This window comes from Rutilus rutilus, assembly GCF_951802725.1.
Source record: "Rutilus rutilus genome assembly, chromosome: 6".
Taxonomy (NCBI): domain Eukaryota; kingdom Metazoa; phylum Chordata; class Actinopteri; order Cypriniformes; family Leuciscidae; genus Rutilus; species Rutilus rutilus.
In genome coordinates this window covers 36,725,008-36,740,553 of record NC_140214.1, presented here as the reverse complement: position 1 = coordinate 36,740,553, position 15,546 = coordinate 36,725,008, and the positions used below count along the sequence as shown (strand labels likewise).

The 15,546-nt window shown below is 37.8% G+C and overlaps 1 long non-coding RNA gene across 1 annotated transcript; it reads right to left on the bottom strand.

Moving 5' to 3' along the window:
* Positions 1–2,589: 2,589 nt before the first annotated feature.
* Positions 2,590–15,207, bottom strand: LOC311292513. The gene is made up of 3 exons (XR_014627731.1): positions 15,044–15,207; positions 14,705–14,855; positions 2,590–4,450 (listed from the first exon to the last, which is right to left on the bottom strand). It is a non-coding gene; the product is annotated as an uncharacterized lncRNA (long non-coding RNA).
* Positions 15,208–15,546: the final 339 nt, after the last annotated feature.

The following is a 15,546-nucleotide window of genomic DNA, read 5'->3' as shown; positions in this document are numbered from 1 at the left end:
TAGGATGTGGATACAAGTTATTATTGTTGTATTTAATTATTAAAGTTATATTAATTAATTGTGTATTTATTATATGAATAATATACTTATGCATTTGTATAAATTAGGCTGTTCGATTTATTTATTTTTGCCCAAGCATTTAAGGTTGTGAGGATTTGTGTAAAGTTTGTATAACCTAATGCTGAGTTTTATTATTTTTGTGAGTTGGATTCTTGTATTTATTACAGTTTTTCACTTCTGAAAAGTGAAAAGTTAATACAAACTGAATTTGACTGTTCTTATTTACAGCATTGAATAAATGCCATAAAAAAAAAAAAAAAGCTATATTTTTACCTAGGTGACGAGGATCACTCAGTCGCTTTGTGTTAAACTCAAATGCAGTTACAGGGTTTTTGACCAGCGAATGTGTGCAAATGTGCATTTTGTCTGTCATTAAAATGGCAGCTTCACATTACGTTTTCATCAACAGGTTACAAAGTTTGTTGTAGCAATATGGGTGCTCAGTTTTTCCTGTTGTAAAAAACATTTGGCCAAAATCTCATTTTATGAAAGATGAAATGCTACTGTATGCACAGGTTATTTAAGTGATCTTTATTTACCCTTGCAAGACTTTGTTCAGCTGTTGTCTGCTGTGCGGCTGCTGCAAAACTTCAGTTCATTCAGTCAAGATAGAGGGGGTGGAGTTATGAGGTTTACTGACAGTTTGAGGATCAAACCAGATTTAGAAGAGGAGAACCCCCCCCCCCCCCCCCCCCCCCCCCCCAAAAAAGGGTGCCCGTAACCCTAAATCAGCAAGAAAGCAAGGGTTTTTATCAATGCTTACTTGCCACTTTAGATAAATGACAATGAAATATTGGCACCGGCTCTTCTACCAGACACATCGGATCAGACTGCATGGAAAAAATGCACTGTACTGTATTGATCTAGGATGTTGGCCTGCTGTAACTGCCATAGAAAGCCAAATGATTGGATCAGAAAAGGCCCAGTGCCATGTCAGAATCGCAACTGTTATTTTCCTGCTTCTGAAAAACAATATAAAAACCAAAAACGGGTGCTTTCAAACTGCCTTTTCAGACGAAAACTTGTGAATGGTGAGTCTGTTCAGTACTCTCCAATCAAATATGGATACAGTGACTGGAAACGCGCACAATCGCATTCCTGATCATAAGAACTAAGAAAAACACAGAGAGTGTATGGTAACTTGGGTGTCAAGGGAATCTGAAAAGGGGCAGATTGATGCGGGCCTGAGGGTTCAGTTAAAATTGGAGTGCCAGTACTGGGTGCATGTGCTTAAAAGGGTTGTAGCTACCTTTTTTTTTTTTTCTAAGCATGGTCTATTATTCAGAGGTGATACTGAGACATTCAGTTCCCCAATAATGGTAATTGTACTGTATGTGAATACCTGAACTTACTGTTCAATGTGACCAATTTCTGCAGGAACGCGTTTTGAAAATGCTGGGAGAGGAAAGCCATCCTACCTGTCTAGTACAATATGTGAAGAAATTGTCAAATTGCCATATTTGGTGTGCTGTCTGAGGGGAGGGCTCCGAGCTCAGAATTTTGCCCTAACCCAGAGTACTCCCCCAAAAAAGCAAACAAACATGGGACAGCTGCCAGGAAACGGTTTTGAAGTTGGGCTGGGCTGGAAGTCAAGTCAAGTCAAGTCATCTTCTTTTATATAGCGCTTTTAACAATGTAGATTGTTCCAAAGCGGCTTTACATTGATAATAGGAAATTAAAGTAGCCGTAAATTTTCCAGCAGCGGTGCTGTTACGTGCATGAGGTTATTACCAAGCCGTGCGCAGGGGGGTCCGAGCATTTTTTTTTTTTTTAAATAACCCCTTAAACCATGACTTCTGGCAAGTTTTGTGGATAGAAATGGACATTTTGAGACATACAAAGCCTATTTTACTTCACTAACCAAGGCTGATAGTATGGCGTTTCCCCTACAAAACTCACTTCCATGAGTTGTGATAAAAGTTATGATGCAATATCAAATGCTTGCCAGATGGTTCCCCACTAGAGTTGGGCAAAATTCATAATTTAAGAATTGGCTTAAAGTGTAATGTGTAAAAATTTGTTAAAAGGATAGTCCACCCAGTAATGGACCATTACAAACCTGTATGACTGACTTTCTCCTGTGGAACATAAAAGAAAAAGTATTTTGAGGAATGTTGGTAACCATTGTACGGAAGCCAAAGGGAATCAAAGTTGTTTGGTTACAAAAACTCTTAAAAATATATTTTGAATTCTGCAGAATAATTTGTTGTTGTTTTCTACCTAAATTCAAATTCAGCTCAAGATCCCACATTCACAGATGGTGCACAACTCCACCAAAATAAACTTTTTTTTGGTAATGAGTTGAGTAGAAAAAGTAAGGCAAGCAATATTATCCATTTTCTGCCTTCTCCAAAACTTTAGGTGTGAACAATCCATTTTACTACTAAGTGTGATTCAAAAAGATTTGTTGCAGGAACCCTCCTTTTGCACATGTAGTTTGATATTAAAATGAACTCTAATTGTTAAAGCATTAACAACATTCAAGTAATTAAAATTAATTGCTTTTATTTTAATTTGTTGACAGGCCTCCTTTTAATTTAAAAGAAAATAATTACATGCAAAGAGAAAAATATGCAAGTCAAATAAATTTTATTTACAATGATTTACATGTATGATGATAATGTACGTTGTTTCATAACATATATCTTCCATAAGCTTTGAGTACCCAGAAAAAGCGCTATATAAATGTAACGAATTAAGCCTTCATGAAAAATATTTTTATATATGTGATGCGATCTGGGAAAACCCACCACATGGTGAAATTTTACCTATTACAGGTTTTGATATCATATGGATGCTGGTGTCAAGCCCTTTCCAAATCTGTTTTTATTTTTATCATAGCTTGTTGGTAGCAGAAGTTATGTTTATCTGAAGTCGGCCGATCTCTATGATTTTCTGGAACGGAATTTTGAGAAAAACAGGTTTAAATAACTGTCACCGTAGAGACGCGTCCATCTCGCGATTGTTATGAAACTGCGTGACGTTATAGCCTAGTTTAAACAGGATTGGCGCGAAATGCGCACTATACACATTCACTGTACATGTATGTGGTTTATTTTAAAGGTAAACTATCTTTGTAGTGTTACGAGACGGACAGGTGTATGGGATATACGGCGATTGTTTTGTTTTTTTCACCTCTGCCGGGCGTTAATGGTCGCATAGAATGCATTAGAGAAAGAGAGTATTTTCAGCTTGACACTATAAATCGCTGTTTTTCTGCACTAAACAAGGGAATTTTGCCAAGATATTTTCAGAGATAAGAGAAAAGATGTTATAGAATAATAATTTAATGGAAAAAAAAAAGACAAAAAAACTGACATTCAAACTATTTTGGAATTTACTGAAAACGGCCCAGCGCGACATCCGACGGGTTTTCCCAGATCGCATCACATATTAATAAATTCTTGTTATGCCCACAGTGAGCAAGCCAAAGGCAATTTTTTTCATAAAGTGGTAGTAGTAAAGAAAAAAACTGCATTGTTTCTCCCAAGGGTTCCCTTGATCAAAAGGTTTTTTTGTTTTGTTTTTAACATTGAGGGCATATTTAAGGATTCTCTTCAAAATGAGTTTCTACATGACTCTGAAGCGTTACTTGACGAGTGAAACTCTTTTCACACAATGGGCACGTGTAAGGCTTCTCTCCAGTGTGAATTCTTGTGTTACTCTCAGGATTTTCTTTATTTGTGAAATTCTTCCCACTTTGATGCCAAATGTCCTCTTCAGTGTGATTTCTCATGCCACGTAAGGCTTCCTTTATGTGTGAAACTCTTTCCACACTGATGGCATGTGTAAGGCTTCTCTCCGGTGTGAATTCTCATGTGATCATTAAGGTGTCCTCTATGAATGAAACTCTTTCCACAGTGATGGCATGCAAACGGCTTCTCTCCAGTGTGAACTCTCAGGTGATCATTAAGGTGTCCTCTATGAATGAAACTCTTACCACATTGATGACATGTGTAATGATTCTCTTTAGTGTGGATTCCAATGTGACACTTAAGTTCTCTTGTATTTGCGAAACTTTTCCCACACTGTTTGCATGTGAAAAGTTCTTTATATGTATGAATCCTCTTGTGCCATGAGAGGCTTGCTTGATGTGTGAAACTCTTTCCACACTGATGGCACGTGAACGGCTTCTCTCCAGTGTGAATTCTTACGTGTTCATTAAGATGTCCTTTACGATTGAAACTCTTATCACATTGAGGGCAAGTGAAAGTCTTCTTTCTGGTATGTTTTTTTATGTGATCCCTAAGGTGTCCTTCTTGTGAGAAATTTTCAGACTGTAGATTACTAAAAGGTTCTTCAGTTACGAAATTTTCAGGTATCTGGAAATGATAGTTGTCCTCCACTTCATTCAGTTCTTGACTTTCCTCTTTCACTTCTTTCATCAGGCCTAGAAGTAACATTAAATTGACAAATATTAGTTCAAGAAAGGTGAAACAAAAAATACAAAAAAGTGAAGCCCAATTAAAGATAGCAAAAGACAAATTAACTTATTTATTTCTGTTTGATCTTTATTGTGCACAAAGGTCATTGTTATGTTATCAATGTTATGGTCATTTTAGATGCATTTTGATGTTTTCTCTGTCTGAGTCAGAATCATTTTGATATTTTACTGCTTTTATGATTTTCTAAGTCAGAATCTTTTCAGGTCAAGACTATATTGGTGTTGGACCTTGGCTCAACCACTAAGAATTAAGCGTCTAAAACTCTTAATTTGGAAAATCAGATTACTATGTCTTAATGTATTGAAATTGGAGGACCAAATTCAGTATGCACCTTATTGGTAACCCAAAACTACTCATTAGTTTGATCCACCTCATTCAATCTGCATTTGATTAACAAATGCACTTGCACAAAAACATTTTTCCAGTTCAAAATCTTTTGTTCCAGTCAGTTGTGGACACAGCCGATAGAGCAGTGGTTCTCAACCTATTTTACTAGGGCCCCCCTCCTCTCCGAATCAATACTCCTACTTTTATCCAAAGAGACTTATGGCTTCTTTCCACTGAACGGTGCGGTACAGTACAGTACGATTCGGGGGGGTAAACCCTGATCCGGCTTGCGTTTCCACCGCCAACAGTACCTCACTTGATAGGCGTGGTGTAGCCTATGCCGGAAAGAATCGATCGACGTCATTTTCGTGCGAAGAAAGCAACATAGTAAACAACAATATATGACATACAGCAGATCTTGTTCTTACTTCTTGGCATGTGGCTGTTTGTCACAAGACGACAAGCGTCGACATTAGGCGTTTCTCAATACCAAGTACGCAAAGTTCGGACTTTCCAAGTCCGACTCAGGAGAAAGACTCCCGAGGACACGAGTCCGGTAATTCTGCAAATGGAACAGCTCGTTCTTGAAAGCGTCACTCAGCTCACTCTGCTACTCCAGTTATCTCTGTATGTACATTTTAGGCAACAATAAAACGAATTGTGTTATAAAACACCACACTGCCTCTTTTCGTTTTCATTTAAAGAAATCTTAAACATTATAGCCTATATACTAGATTATTAGATATTTACATGCAGTAATGTGATGCACGTGACACCAAGACGCAAAGACAGAAAAAGTAAACCGCGCCCAACCATCTACTCACGTGAACAGCTTCAGTTGACTGACGAAGACAGTGAACACGAATGATTCAGGTAAGCAAAGCCAATAAAAAAAGCAAAAAAAAGGCTACACGTCCACTAATGACACGTCCGATTAGCGAACTAATGACTCCTTTGAACCGATTCACTTTAATGAATGGTTAAAACAACTGATCTGTCCAACACTGAACTCATGAGACGTCTGAATCGGTGTATAACAAATCGGTAACACTTTACAATAATGTTCCATTTATTAAACTCTAGTAAACTACATTAGTTAACATTTACTATTAATAAACTGCACTTTATTGTTAATCATTGTTATGTTAATTTCAACATTTAGGCTACTAATAGCCTACATTATTGAAAACCACATTTATTCCTATTCCTATTAATGCTTACCTAAGTATAATTTATTTTATTCTTACATTCCCAGTTTTCTTTTAGTCATGGCCAAACTTGCTATGAACAGCCCAGATGTAAAAAACATCGATGAGGGGGTGAAGAATCGGTTTAAATGGAGCTGGTTGCAGGAGACTGTCCAAGTCCAAGGAGAGACCATGCCAATGAATTGTTTCAGCAAAATTAGGGAAGCAGGCAGGGCAATTTGCAACACTTGCAATCAACATATAAATTACGGAACAAGTGGGAAGAATGCCCTAAAGAAGCATGTGGAGCAACCAAAGCATATAAAGGCTTGGAAGACGCAACAGCAGAACATAACTGGATAATATAATTGTTGCAGCTTCACCCAACAACCCATTGCAACCCAGAATTCCTCCTTTATGCAACCGAGTTGCACAGGATCAAGTAAGTGCGGACTAATTTTGTGGTTTTGGTTTTATGTGGCATAAGTATAAATAGCAATGAACAACTTGCTTGTAATTGCAGAAGAGTATTACATGTATTGTGATATTAAAGGTGTCATCAGGCAGGACCAGACAGGGTATCGTTTGTTTTTGTTTGTGTGTATGTACTGTATAATTACTAAGCATAGACTTATGAGGGGTTAGGATGTACAGTTGCACCTGAAAACACTCTTACTTTTTTTTTTTTTCCCATTACCTTACAGGCACTTGTTCTTGGATTTGTTGCTGAGAACTCACTTCCCCTATCAATCACACCAGGGCTTATTGATTTAGCAAAGGTGCTGGCAAAAGACCCAAAAGCTCTTGCAGAACTATCTATGGACAGGACCTCTGCCTCATACAAGCTCAATTATGATGTTAAGAAGACAATTCAAGATGAAGTGCTGGAGGAAATAAGAAGTGTCCCCTTTTCCCTCAACATTGATGAGGCGACAAGCAAAACGTACAAGAGGATATTGGGTGTGCTTGTTAGCTACTGGTCTGAGAAACTTCAGAGCATGGTTGTGCAACACCTAGCAGCCCTGGAGGTAGTGTCTGTAACTGCGGAATCCCTTTTTCAAGAAACTGGACGAGCTCTTTGAAAAGATGGGTCTGCCGTAGGATAATTTTATCTTCATTCTTATGGACTCATGTGCTGTATCCATGTAATCCATGCCTCACGGCCTGAGCGATACATCCCACACAGGTGGCTGTCAGTGCTGGATGTGAGCCTGGACACATTGTGCATGTGGGCATTCTAGGGCTGGTCCGAATACCATTTTTTGAGCTTCGAAGCTTCGACAGGAATTAACATCGAATATTCGAAGCTTCGGAGGGAGGGGGCTGAACATATTCTTCTCTCTAATAAAGGCAGGAATCTCTATGCGTCTGTCTGTTTGCATTTAGATTATTTATCTTGCATTTAGAACCGTTCATCCAATCGACTTCACGAGTGCAGTGTCACATTTGGTGCAATATAGACACGCGAGACGTGACACGTTCAGAATTAATAAACTTTTAATACAAAACAGCGCGAGCGGGAAGCGCGCGCGCGCCTCACGCGCAACACTGCACTTGATACAAAACACAGCCTAATATTTTTCTGAGTAACAAATAACTCTCAAATCAGAAATCAGCAGCACAGTAATTACTGACACAGTAAAGGGTAGGCTAATATATTGTTTCTATTCTATTTCCACAATGTCAAAGCAACGCAGCTTATAGACTAACGTTACAAGCTCAGGCATGCACTTTTGCCCATACAAACTCCGCTGTTCTGCGCTCTAAAATAAGAGTATTGTATTTCGCCCAAAAATACTAAAACAATAACCGTGTGAGAGGGTGTTTTAGGCTATATCATGTTATAGCCAGATATGACGATGCTTACTTAGCCTACAGCACGCGTCACCGCAGATCAGCATCTATTCATAAAGCCAACGTGCAAACTATCGCAAATCAAAGTGAAAGTGGGTCGCAGATGCTTTAACACACAATCAACTTCATTAAAAGTAAAGAATCGAAATGATCTTACCAGGGCTGTTGCCGCTCTCATATTGCGGTCTTTGATTTAGAAATTTTAGCTGACGATCAGTAAAATGCAGCGTATCTGTTGCTAGTGACGTGCACTCCATCACATCTGCCTATCTGCCTAGCGCGGGATTTGAAGTTCGGATTCATATCCGTTTTGCAAAAACACATTTATGTGTTCATTGTTCATATTGATAAATCAGAGAGAACTATCCGATCTGAGAAAATGCATGACAGCCCCATTCAAGCGCGAATGGGAACAGTTTCTAGGGGGATGCCAGGTGTGAAAAAATAAATAAAATTTAAAACGAATATTCGAATGTCAAATTTGAAAATCGAATACCAACCCACCGAACGAATATTCGAATACTCGAATATTCTGGTACAGCCCTAGGGCATTCGTCATCTTTCACTATGCCTTCCTGGGCAATGAAGATAGGGCAACATACAAAGACATAATCAATGGCATCCTTGAAAAGCGTGGGGTACAAGAAGCTGGCTGGACCCGTGTAAAGGAGTTAGCCGCGCCGTATAGATTCCTGCTTTTTTGTACTTTGCCAATCACACCTATGATCACCAGAAGCGACAATCCCCTTGACTTCTGGCGCATGAGGTTGATTATAGTTGGATGAGAAGTAGGGCTGCTCGATTATGGAAAAAATCATAATCACGATTATTTTGGACAGTATTGAAATCACGAATATGTAACACGATTATTTCACATGACTTAGATGTCATGTGTTGCATTTATTAAAAAGACACGGTAACACTTTACAATAATGTTAATTAGTTAACATTAGTTAATGTATTAACTAACAGGAACTAAGAATGAGAAATACATTTGTTACAGTATTTATTAATCTTTTTTAAAGTTAGTTAATAAAAATACAGCTGTTCATTGTTTGTTCATGTTAGTTTACAGTGCATTAACTAATGTTAACAAATACAACCTTTCATTTTAATAACGTATTAGTAAATGGTGAAATGAATATTATCTAAGATTAGTAAATGCTGTAGAAGTATTGTTCATTATTAGTTAATCTTAACAAAGGTAGTCAACTAATGCTAATTAATGAACCTTATTGTAAAGTGTCACCAAAGACACCTTTCAACAATTCTTAAAAAATCAAAATTTGAACATTGATTGTACTTTTTGAACTATTAAAATAAATAGTATATAACAGATAATACTTCAATGAGTATTTTAATAATTCCCGCAGGTCTACCACTTATAATGCGGGAAATTCCCCCGCAAACATTGATTCACTTTAGCATGTAGATTGTATGAGTAGCCTAAATGAATCCACACAGATTATAAAATCAAATCAATCATTTTAAAACTTTCTCCAAGACGCAGTTTCACAAACCGCGCGAGTGTTCAGCGGTGCTGCGTCTCCTCTCTCTCTCTCTCTGCCTCTCAAAATGCGCTGGACAAGGCAAGCGTTGAAACTACACATTCGCGTTTAGGAGTCGGGACATGATGGAATTGTCACTTGTACAATCGGGCCAGCATTGCATCGTAACTAAAGTTTATCATTTTCATTTCTTTTTAAGTTTTATCAGTTTAAACATTCAAGCTGAGAGAGTTTATGGCATCGGGAGGGGCGGATGTGCGCGTGTCATTCAGAACACAAGACAAAATAAGAGCGTTCTTTCAAAACAGAACATGGCAAAATAATCGTTTTTACTCGATTATACTATTTAGGTGATCGTTGGGAGCAAAAATCGAAATCGAAATTCAATTAATTGCACAGCCCTAATGAGAAGTATAAACGTATACCATTCCGACACCCTATTGGTTTGTACGCGATCCATCGTGTACATCGTCTGCCTCTAAAGTTTCACTTTTTGCACCATCAGTGTTGCCAAATTGGGCGGTTTTGAATTTGATTGTGCGGGTAAAAAAGGGTTTGGGGTGGTTTGGGGTCAGTTCCACAGTTTTCAAACATCTACATTTTTAAGTCTACTTGGTTAAAAAACTAAAGTGTGCAAGTAGTCCATAAAATCAGTCATCATGACATTACTAAACACACGCCCATGCAGAGTCAGCTGGCGTTGGTGTTGACATCACCGACGAGCACGCACTTTTAGCCAATCAGCGATCAGCAGGCAGGCGCGATTTAGCGCGATAAGTTGTAGCTGTATATTCAAGTGATCGCTAATGCCAAAGTGACATACATATACAGTAAGTTGTTTCTACAGTAAAGAGTGAGACAGTGAGCAACTCTAAAAACGTACATGTGGTGGGAGATATCGATGATGAATATAACTCTGAGAGGAGAGCACAGTTGAAAGACTTGAATTGAAATCGAATATGGGACGACTCCTGTCCATGGTCATGTGCACACTAGCCTAACCAGACATCTGCAACTTTTACACCGTCCAAAGACTGCATGCACTCTACTCGTCCCTGACAGCTGCTGAAAAAGGTTTGAATCAACGATGAATCAGTTTTTGACTGCTAAATTCTGCGTTATGTTCTGCTATGTGTACTTCCGAGGGTTAAAGTCATCGGTTAATTTCTTGATTTCCATTTTGACAGTGTCCACCTGGACATTTTAGTCATATTTGCTAATTCTCCTTAATTATTGCCCTGTTTTGATCCATTTTCCTGGAAAATGTAAAATCTAATTGTACTAAAATGCGTTCATTTTCAATGGGCATATGCGGCTGAAACAGGTAGCCTAGTGCATCCCACATTTTGCAACATTAACATTTTAATATAACATTATAGGAACTATGGCCTTTAGAAAATGTTTTTTGAGGAGGTGGGGTAATGCACTATAGGCCCCTGTGGCGCGGCCCAAGCTTTTATCCTTAATGGCATTTTTTTTCCTTACATTACTTTTGTACTTTAAGTAGTTTTGAAACCAGTACTTTAACAATAGACATTCTACTAACTGTAAGTAACTTTGCAGCTACATGTCAACTAACTGTCATTAGAGTATTAATAGACTCTGCTTAATATCTGCTAACATTTTATTTTGTTGGTCCCCCAACAGACATTCTACTGACTTTAAGTAACTTTGCAACTACGTCAACTTATTCTAACCCTAACACCTGACAGTCTACTACAGTCTACTAATACTCTAATGAGATTTAGTTGACATGTAGTTGAAAAGTTAATTATAGTTAGTAGAATGTCTAAGTGGACTATCGAAATAAAGTGTAACCGCTACTTTAATCAGCTGAATGAAAAAAATTCAAGACTCAAACCTGTAACCAAATGCTGTTGTCAAACAGTGACTGTGAACGCAGCAATCATGGACATTTGTAATACTGATAGATGCCTTTTAATTATTTCCACTTCATTTTTTATGTTGGGATTTTTATTGTAAAGTATTTTATGAGAAAATGTTTGAATAAAACATTAAAAGATTAATGGCTGAAGTTATGGTTATTTATTGGTAGGTTAACTAAATCAACTAATCAGAATTAAATTAATAATCAAGCAGCATGTCTAATCAATTGAATTCATAAAACCTTAACAACTTATTTTTTTTATGTTTGCAATAACAGGGCCCTATGAAATGTTACATTTTTTATGTTTTAATAAAAATGTATTATCAAAAAGGCAGTAATGAAATGAAGGCTAATCTTTTAAATATTTAATATTTTAAAATGTAATCAGAAAAATGAAATTTCAACTGGAACAAACAAAAAACTAAATCAAGTTTAAATGTTCTGAACAGAAACACTTCTTTGAAATGACCACTAACCGTCACATCTGAGGCAGTAAGTGCATCGCATTAAGTTTTTATCAAATTACAGGTTATTAGGTTTTTGTAGCTCTGTGGGCACTCAGTTTTACTGTTGTTTAATATATTTGGCAAAAAGCTTGTGTAATAAAAGACAGTGTTACGCACAGGTTGTATATTGGTGGCAAATACCAGACTAAGGCCTTGTCCACTAGGAGACGCGTTCAGCTGTATACGTAAACATTTTGTATCGTATCGGCGTTTCGTCCAGACGGATCCGGCGTTTTGGGAGCCTGAAACCACCGTTTTTTTAAACCGGATCCCAGAGTGGATAAATCTGAAAACGACACCCTAGCGTTTTCGTGTGTACAGCCAATTGGTATATTTTGTGAAACGATGTCATCACCCCTCGTGTCGACCCTAGTCAGACACCGCTACGTCACGCAACAGCAACAACTGTGGACTACGTGCTTGTGTTTGTGCTGCAGAAGCTACTGAGCCTCTTTTATTTCTTTATTATTTACTTGAATGTCTTTTATTTCTTTATTTATATTTTCTTTCTTATGCTATGATACTTGTCTGTTGTCTGATTGAGACATTTCATGTTTTGTAACAGGCCATTTATGGTTGTTTATATTGTTCAATAAAGTTCTTAGTAAAAAAAAAAAAAGAATAATAATAATAATAATAATAAGCTACTGAGCCTATTATTGTATGCAGCGTGCAAGGTTTATGCGCATGCTCCAAGTCTTCTTCTCTGTTTTTAGTGTATCTGTGGCAGAATTACAGCACACCACACTGGCATGTATACTACATCATTTTGAGTCGGTTTCAGGGGTTTCATGTGTACGCAGATATTTCTTGAGACGACGCCATGTTTACGGAAAAAATGTTTAGAACGAGGAAAAAAAAAAAATCGGATAGGGAAAGCTCTGGCTACGTGTGGATGCGGCCTAAGACACTCTTCTCCGCTTCTCAAAAACATAAAACATTAGTCTTTACACACCGTGGGCCCTATCTCGCACCCAGCGCAATTGACTTTGTACACTGACGCATGTATCATTCCAATTTCGCACCCGACACACAGCGGACTTTTCCCTCGACAGACGCACGTTGGTAAATTAGGGAATGAACTTGCGCTCCCGTGGGCGGTTCAGCGAAAAGAGGTGCCGTGTTCCGGCGCAAACGTTCCCTGGTGCTGTTTTACAGTTTCAGAAAACAATTCCGCCACAGACCAGGAAAAACCTTGTCTAAAGTCAGTGCGTTTTCAGATGCTATTTTAAGGGCGCATGATTGGCCATAATGCACAACGCGCATACACTTTGCAGTTGTTGACATTTTTGCAAACCATACATTATTACAAGGAAAAATATTCCACACGAGGGAAATCATTGTGGTGTCCATGAAGATGTGAAAAAATAGGCATAAATCTAGCTTACACATTTATCCAAATTATTATACGCCTGTTTAACCGAAGCTTATTTGGGTGGGTTTCTCCCATCCCCATACAATGTCACTTCTCTGTCTTTTACGGCCCTTACGAGAACGTAGGTCTCCTCGGCTGTGAACCGCTCCTGGCGTGTGCCTGGCAAATCCACCGTTATAATAGCAACCCGCCATAGAACAAGCACGCCTTAAAGGGAATGTGAAATGACGCTCTGATTGGTTTATTTCACGTTACGCCCAAACCACACCTATGAATAATGTAGCTATTTCAGACCAACCCATTTTAGATTTGCGTCGGGCGCAAGAGTCATTTATCCCGCCTGTATAATAGCAACAGCGCCCAAGACCCGCCCACAAAGTTACTTCGTTTCGCGTTAGATACTTGCATTTTAGATCGTTAAAATGGGGCCCCATGTTTTAAATAAAATAAAAAAAACACTGTACTTATTCAAAGAACCAGTTTTTTTATTTTACCCTTACACTGCAAACAAGCAGAGACAGTCTCCAAAATATGTGCAGGACTTCATTCACGATTGAGGCGGGTGGAGCTACTCTATGAGGTTTTGCCGACAGTTTGAGGATTCACTCGAGTTATGAGGTTTAGTCACAAGCTCTTAGAATAAAGTTTAATTCAAGTTCTGATATAAAGTATAGCCAAAAATCTAATCAAATCATTTTCAGAACATTCTACTGTACAAGAGTAATGTTTTTTTTTTAAATATAATTTCAAGTTTATAATTTCTTCAAGTTAAAACTAACTTTAATTTTTACGGGTTGTCGTGAAGACCTTGAGTTTCTGTGTGCGTAGTTTTATCAAATAAACTGGTGAAAAGTGCCTCAAGAGCAGGTCTAGAGATTAAATTCATGTGTTCACTCCTTATTTAGTGATACGGCAGACGCTAAAAACACCTCAAGTATCTTGCATGCTTGAGTATGTATACAGTCATTCACACAGAGACATGCAGACTTCATATTTAAATACTACAAGTTGGGGGCATGTCAGTCAGAAATGTGGTGGAATACCACAATATATATAGGTATTTAGCAGTGCCATCGTCAGGCAAAGAACAAACAAACACTTTGTCAGGTTTTTATTTGCAACAAAATAAGCGAATTCCAGGCACAAAGTATAATAGCATTGCGATAACAAATTATGTAATAAAGCTTACAGTGGATTCATAAATGAATAAAAAAAATGTTAGAAAGAAAACCACATGATGCACGTTGTTTGTTCTTCATTTTCTAGGAGTATAATAACCTTGCTGTATTTTTGTGTAGTTAATTAAGAGAAAGTACACCAACGAAAGGGACTTGAACGAACCTGATGTAGTAAACACGACTTATCAACTCGTAAACACGAACTTCCCAGTAGGACTTGAACGCACCACAAGTCGAATGTGTAAAAAAAAAAAAAAAAAAAAAAGGTTTTGTTACCGTTTTCCCTGTAGCTTGAATGCTCACAAATGCACAATGTAATGTAAATGTACTGTAAAGTATCTCAACAGTTATTGAGCAACTCAGAATAAACACCAACCTATTTGTTCCTCAGTTTCTTCATCTTTCACTCTGCAGGGTTCGGGATCGATCGTGTCTTCACGCTCCTCTTTAATAAACTCCACCTTTATGTCCATGTCACGAAGATTTTTCCTTCTAACTTTACTTTTCTTGAAGAATATTTAACTTTTCTAAATAGAAAGGAGTAGAAAAAGTAAATCACTGATCTGTAACTGTTCCTCGTGCGTGGATGCGCTTTACACGGGAAAACAATACAATTTGGCGCTATTTACGCGAGACGGCAACAAAGGCATTACAATATTATGTTGAATACATTAATTTCATATTATCAACGCAAAATGAGCGAATGTAATATTACCACGTGAAATGCATTAGTTGAAACCCCATCGTTTAACACACTTTAGATACTGAAAGGCTCAAGAACAAAACACCTTTTCTCTGTGGAATAACAGCCGACTGAGGAGTCCCGGCGTCGACGTCATGACATCAGGGCGCTTCCTGGAGGCAAAACAAAAGACCTCCTGCTAAAGATTTCACTTCTAAATTTGGTAATGATAAATTGAAACTGCAATTTACGTAAAGAAAATCTTGAATCACTTGATCATCTTAAAAAACGGTTTTGAACGGTTCAGTTTTTGTTTTTAAAGTGTGCTTCAACATTAGGGGGAGATTGAGGACGGGTGCAACCCTTTTTGCATCTCCTTAAATTTCTCAGAGACTGTGTGTATTTAAAGCCAACATTTTATTAAAATATACCAACATCTGTCAACTACCCACCCACATTGTTGCAACATGTGTACAAATGATAATATATGTGCAAATTAGCTAAGCTCTACATAGACAAAGTAGCAACATTTATTA